Below are 7600 nucleotides of genomic sequence, written 5' to 3'. Positions count from 1 at the left end.
ATTAATGACACTTTGTATGCCTGTTATCTATGGGTCACAAATTTGGCTCTATGATTTCAAGCAACAAAAGCATAAATTCAATTTATAAGATTCAATATTCATAAGATTCAAACATAACAACTATTTGGGAAAAGTACTCCTTATAGTGAGGCTAGAGAGAATGCTTTCCCTTGAGGTTCTCATAAGCTGGACCCCGTGTCATGTAACAAGCAACATCCTAAATATGGATACAGCAACACATCTATTAATAATAGGGGCATCTTTGCTACAATCAAAGATAATGGCCTCATGCCAAAGTGCAATTTCATAAAAGCAATAGGAGTGGATTTTGGGAGAAGACAGAGGTGGAAATCTTGCAGCTTTTTCACTCCTGTTGTTGGTTGAGTGGGAGGGAGTGGCACAGCTCTTTTATTCCCACCACAGGCAAGCTCCAGGTTCTTGTCTCATGACCAAGAAGAATAAGGCACACAGCCACCAAGAGTGAGTAAGGCAGAGTCGGATTTCTTAAGTGACAGAAAAGCTCTCAGCAAGGAGAGGTGACCCAAAATAGGGTTGCTGGCTGAGGAGCTAAGTTTGGGGGTTTTATGGCCTGGGAAGGAGGACTGGTCTGCACATCTTGGAGAAGGCACCACTCAGAAAGAGAAAGGATAGTGAAAAGAATCATTTGGAGGCAGAGGTGAAGGCTTGGCCCACAACCAAACAGGGGCTGGAGTGATGTTACTTTATGCAAAAGAAGATTTGGCCCTCAGCCAATCACAGAATATGTAAAATAGGTGAACAGTAAGGACCAATCAGGAGAAAGCACGTGAAACAAGAAAAGGCACACCAAGGAGAGAGAAATATGTCCAAAAAAGGAGTGGAATTTGTTCATCTGGGTTCATAGTAGGTGTTTCCATTTTGGGGCCTGTAGCTTGATTTTCAGGCTGTTCTTAGTTTGAAGTTTTACCAAGGACCCACCCTAACTCCCTGCCTGACCTGGTTTCTTCCTTCCTCCTCTCTCAGAAGTCAATGTTGTGCAGAGCTGTGGCTCTCTGTGGCTTCATGTTGGAATGGAATTTAGAATATTTATGAGTGAACAAACAATAAATATTTACCTATATATGTTCACCTAAGACAATATTCTATATATATTCACCTAAGCTTTGAAACCTATTGAGTGACATTAATATAGATTAAAATTCCTATCAAGTACTGAGAATTATCAAGCAAGAAAGCAATGAAACTTTAGTAAAAGATAGTTATAGAGGGTTACTAGAATCTCAATGAACATACAAATGTGCTATTCTTTATACAATGTGGAAAGAAAAGATTATAATATTTATTTAAGGGAAGAAACACGTGCAACTATTCAAAAAAAGAACAATGGAAAAGATAATGGTGATTAGACCTACTATATATTAAAATCCATTACAAATCTACAATTATATATACATATGGAATTGGTATAATATCAATGAGCCAGATCCTAAGACAGTTTTGCTGGAATGAAATAAGCTATTTAGAAAGAAAAACAATCTGAGACATCCAGCAGAAACCATAACCCAAATAAATTCCAGTTCAATATAAAAGTGTGTTACTACAAAAAGAAATTTTAAACTAGTAGAAAATATAGGTAAAACCCATGTAATCTCCTCTTTAAAAAGGACATTCTTAAACAAATTTTAAGAACAATCTTCAGTAAACTAAACAGTCATGCAAAAGATGCAATGATGAAACCTAACTGGATTTTGGATAAAGTAATAAAAGACTATAAAATAATGAAAGACTTATTTGAGGAGCAATAGGAAAAATTCAAATAAGGACTGGATATTAGATATTATGTAATTTTTGGTCAGGCACCATGGCTCACACCTGTAATCCCAATACTTTGGGAGGCCAAGGCGGGTGGATTATCTGAGGTCAGAAGTTCAAGACCAGGTTGGCCAACATGGTGAAACCCCGTGTCTACTAAAAATACAAAAATTAGCTGGGCATGGTGGTAGGCAACTGTAATCCCAGCTACTCGGGAGGCTGAGGCAGGAGAATTGCTTGAACATGGGAGGCGGAGGTTGCAGTGAGCCAAGATCACATCACTGCACTCCAGCCTGGGCAACAAGAGTGAAACGCCATCTCAAAAAAATTAATTAATTTTTAAAAAAGATATTATGTAATTTTTGTTAATTGTCTTAGGTGTTTTAATGGTATTGAAGTACACAGGAGAAAGTCCATATTCTTAAGAGATGCACAGCAAAGAAGATAGCAGCCCAGTGTCATGATGTCTGAAGCTTACTTTCAAATAGTTCAACAATAATAAAGAAATCTCTCTCATATATTTATATATACACATATATATACATATATGTATATGTATGTATCATATATTGAAGACAGAGAAACGAGATAAAATGTGACAAACTTTTATCAGCTTGTGAAATCTAAGTAAAGAGTATACAGGGCTCATTGGAATATTCTTTCAGTTTTTCTGAGTCTGGAAATTTTAAAACAAAAAGCTGAAAGAAAAATAAAGTTGAAAACCAAAAGAACATTAGATTTAATGAGTTAAAAGTGTAACGCATCTATATGTTAAAAAAAAAAGATACTTCTAAGTTACATGGCAAATGCTTATATTTTTAACAAACAAAAGGTTCATAAAAGTTATTAAGGAAAACATTAGAAAACCCCAAAAGGAAAAATGATGCAAACAGATGCTCCCCAGAAGAACTTCAAGTGACTAATAATATATGAGAAAATCATCACTGAGAAAATAATGTCAATCTCACTAGTCATCAATAAGGGAAGATTTTTTTCCCCTATAAAAGTTAGCAGTTTTATTTGTTTATTTGTTTCGTTTTGTTTTTAATGGTTATACTTAATACTACAAAGGGTGCCAGAAGAGACATCTTTTCAGTGTTGAAGGGCTTACAAAATGGTACAAGAATTCTGGAAAGAAAATTTGAAGTGGTTTCAGAAACATGAAGAGTGTGCAAAATTTGATCAAGTAATTACATTTCTGGAAATTTATTCCATAGGAATAACCAAAACTTGGACACAGATTATACACCAAAAATATACATTGTCACATAATGCAGTTATAATAAAGTAAAATAAGAAACAATTTCAATGTCCACTGTTAGGGTATAGGTAAGCAAAATTTTACTACATGGCACATCCACGAACAGAACATTATGACGTTGCTAACAATGTATATAAAAACTTTAATGACATAAGAAACTTCATATAATAAAATCTTGAGTGAGAAAAACAGAGTACCAAGCCATATATGCACTATTCCTCCATTATGAAAAAGGTTTATTTAAAAACCGTGAAAAAAAATGCTGAAAAAAATACCATGACAAAATATGAACAACGGTTGCCTGTAGGTAGTGTGATTATCCATGTCTTGTTTCCATTTTTATACTATTCTATATGCCCCAAACTTCTTGTTGTGAACAATACCTGCTGCTAAGTGAGATACAAATAAATTTCATTTAGAAATGCTTGCAAAGACATTAATAAAGAGAAAGAAGAGAGCCTTCAGGTTACTTTGAGGTAACCAAAAACACACTGGAGCCCATCCAACGCTGACTTGGTAATATAAATACATGTGTAACATAAATATTACATAATATTTAATATGTTTATATTTAATAATAATATATAAAATGCATTATGTAAACAGAAATAAAAACAAATCATATACCTCAGAGACCAGACATAACTTTTTGAAGACTTTCCAAATAAGCTGTGTTTTTCTGTGTTTTTATAAGGGTCAAAACGTTCTCCAGAGTTTTTTGTTTGCCTATTTGTCCTGTTTTGTTTTGTTTTTATTTTCAGATAGAAGAATTGAACATTAAGTAAGTGGGAAACTCTGACATGGGGAAAAAGAAAGTTGTAGGACTATAACCAAATGAAACACTCTGAACATACACTTCTGCCCTGTACTACTCCGTATTTATAATTAGACACCTCTTTGAGCAAAATTAACTCTTTTGAATCATAGAAACTCACTTATCTTAACAATATAAATCTGTTCTGCATAAAAAAAATCAAGATATGGGGAAAGACATACATATTATCGGTTTACATTTTTCACATATTTATTTTTAATCTCCAATTAAATTTAAAGACTTGGACTGGAAAAATCAATCATTTTGTTTGCCCATGATTTCCCTGTGCTTCCTAACACTCTTTTAAGATCTACTCATACCCCCTTTCTCAGAGAGAATGTTCCCACAGGACTCACTGAATGCACAGAAAGACATATGACCCAGAACCCAGGCATGGCTGATTGGACCCAAAGGACACCTAATCCAAGTGCAGTCTCTGTGATTCTCTCTTCGGAGAATTTCCAGTTAAAATACAGAGAGGCCCAGTTCATTTTCTGAGGGTATTCTACCTGTCAAGTTACTGAATTGGTGGCTGGGATTACCACCTAAGACTTTTTTGTGTTAATAAGCCAACCAACAGAGCTGGTCTATGAAGAAAACCAAGAAAATAAAGTAGAAACCCATCGCTATGTGATGAACACAAAAGATGCAGAGAAAGTGGGTGAATTAAAATGCTGTGGTTTCTGAGGGCTTTCTAGTTCTCTATTTCAGCACCTCTCTCAGGCCTGCCTACACATCCTACCTTTGGTTTCATACATCTAATATCTTATGAAGATTTTCCCTTTATTTAAACAAGCTTTAGTTGTTATTTTGTTGCTTGCTACCAAAGCATCTGTCTTAGTCTGTTCTGACTGCTATAACAAAATACCAGAAGTTAGGCAGCTTATAAACAAAAGAAATTTATTTATCACATTTCTGAAAGCTAGGAAATCCAAGATTAAGGCAAATTTGCTGTCTGTTGAGAGCCCATTTTTCTGGTTCATGGATGGCACATTCCCACTGTCTCCTAACATAGTCAGGGACAGCCCTGTTTATAAGGACACAAACCTCATTCATGGGGGCTCTGCCTCCATGACCTAATCACCTCCCAAAGGCCTCACCCCCTAATACCATTAAATTGGTGATTAGGTTTTCAATGTATGAATTTTAGGAGGCCACAAACATTCACAACATTCAGACCATAGCAACATCCTTAGGTAAAATATATACTTTCCCTTTCTAAATTACAGTGAAAGTTGGACAAGCTGTGTATTTTTTATCCATCTTTAACAGATCAGGAACTGAGTCAAATAATTTAATATTACGTGGCTAGTTACTCAATCCATGGGACCTGAACTTAGATTTCCAATTCTAGTTCTTCTGCTGTTAACTCCTCTGTGTCCAAAGGGCAATGCTGTCCTAAAAGCCATTGAATACATCAGCAGAGGTCTGTTTTCAAGGTGGTATAACTGGGTAATTGCTACATCCAGGTCCTACTCTGGTAGCATTGCGCAAGGAGGCCATGGGTGAACAGCTCAACTGAAAGCCTCAGGACCACTTACTTATAGTTCTACCACCAAATTTGCAGAAAAACTCCAAAAAACTGTTTTGACATTAACTGTTAACCAAGATTTATTGCAGCTTCTACTTTAACTACAGCTATACTGTCGGTATTTAATTGTTATTTTCATCAAGAGAAAAGCAAGTGAAAATACTTTCTAGTTCCAGTGTTAAAAATATTCTGTAAGCTCAATCAAACATCTTCAAATCTATCTAAAGAGGAATAAACAGCTAAAGTCAGCCAGAATCTACTCTATGCTCTTCAATATAGTATAACTAAAGAAATACAGTTAATTTACTAATACCTATTATAATAGCTACCTTTGTTTTTAAGACAGAGTCTTGCTTTATTACCCAGGCTGGAGTGCAGTGGCTCACAGCAGCCTCAACCTCCCTGGCTCAAACGAAACTCAAATGTCAGCCTCCCAAGTAGCTGGAACTACAGGCACTCACCACCACACCTGGCTAACTGTTGTATTTTTTTATAGAGATGGGCTCTCCCTATGTTACCCAGGATGGTCTCAAACTCCTGGATTCAAGCAATACTCCTGCCTCAGCCTCTCAAAATGCTAGGATTACAGGCAAGAGATGCTGTGCCTGTACTACCATTTTTTAAGTGCCTACATTGTGCTAGGCACTTGTCTGGGTTCTTTGCACACGTTATTCTTTCATTCATTCAACAAATATTTATTTTATTGATCATACTATGTGCCACTCACTGTTCACACGTGACAATTCCTGAGAACACAACAATGAACAAAATGAAGTACATGCTCTCAACAAGTTTCTTAGACTTCATTTAATTGTTACAATCAACTCACTGTTATCATTTTTTTAAAGGAGGAAAATATCCCCCCAAAAGTTAAGTAATTTACGCAAGGTCACCCAATTGATGAGTAACCTAGACTTCAGACTTGAAATTTCAGTTCTTTCCATTTGACCACACTGCCTCTCATTAAATCATTGAGTATGGAAAGTGAGACATATTTATAGCCAGGAGAACATGGTTATGAAGCTGATAATCACTGATAATCCATGCCAGGACCTTCTCACATATATCAGTTTCTTGATGCATTTACTACAAATGTAGATTACTTTCCATAAAGTAATACTCCCATTGAAACCAATATTTCCTAAAACACTTAAACAACACTTGAAATATATCATTGGATTATCACTGGATCGGAATCTAAAATACTCCAAAGTCAATAGAAACAACTTTCCAGATGTTCAATATAAGGTGAATGCAAGCAATTTCATTAAATCAAATTAGGCTAATTTTGTTTTTATTTTAATTCATTCACATATATTGAGTTCCTGTTATGGGCCAGAATCAGTGCTAAGTGCTTGAATACTAGAATGAAAACACAAACTCCTACTCCGATGGAGTTCATAAAAAAAAAAAAAAAAGTTGTCATAAGGTTGCAAGTGCAGAAAAGAAAAATAAAGTATGGTATGGGACTAGGGGCATAAGGGGCCAGGACTTATCATTTTAAATAGGCAGGTCAAGAAGGGTCCCATTGAAAAGGTAAAATCTGAGCAAATTCCTAAAAGAATTGAGACAGTGAGCCACATGGGTATCCAAGCAAAGGACTCATCAACTTCAGTTTTCCTAAGGTGAGCATATCAAGGTTATGGGAACATCAGGATCAGAGAAGTAGCAGGCACCGGGTTATGTAGGATCTTATAGGCCATCATAAGGAGTTTGGCTTTTACTCTGAGTTACATAGGAGGTTATTGGAGAGTTTCAAACAAAGAAATTTTATTATACAACAACTGCTTAAAAGAAACTCTGGCTGTTGTGTAGAATAGACCATAGGAAAGCACAGGGTGGAAACAAGGAAATGAGTTGGGAAGCTAGTAATAACCAAGGTGGGGGATGATAGCATCTTCCATCAAGAGTAGAAGGGGCCATATTCCTGGAGATATTTTGATTGTAGAGCCAGTAGGGTTTTCTAACAGACTGGATGTGGGGTTTCAGAGAAAGAAATCAAAGGTAACAACACGGTTTTTTTCTTCAAGCTGTGGGGATGATAGAATTGCCTTTCACCATGGAAGGAGGAGCACGTTTGAAAGGTTAGTTGTTTGGGCCATGTTATGTGTAGTTTGCAACGTGAAGAAAGTCTTTCTCAGAAGTGACTGCCTGTGTCAAAAGCTACTGATAGGCTGAGTGACAGGAAGGCTGAGAGACTAAT

The sequence above is a fragment of the Gorilla gorilla genome, chromosome 5, assembly GCF_029281585.2.
Source record: "Gorilla gorilla gorilla isolate KB3781 chromosome 5, NHGRI_mGorGor1-v2.1_pri, whole genome shotgun sequence".
In the NCBI taxonomy this organism is placed as follows: Eukaryota; Metazoa; Chordata; class Mammalia; order Primates; family Hominidae; genus Gorilla; species Gorilla gorilla.
The sequence above is the reverse complement of the archived record's forward strand: the minus strand, read 5'-3'. Positions refer to the sequence as shown.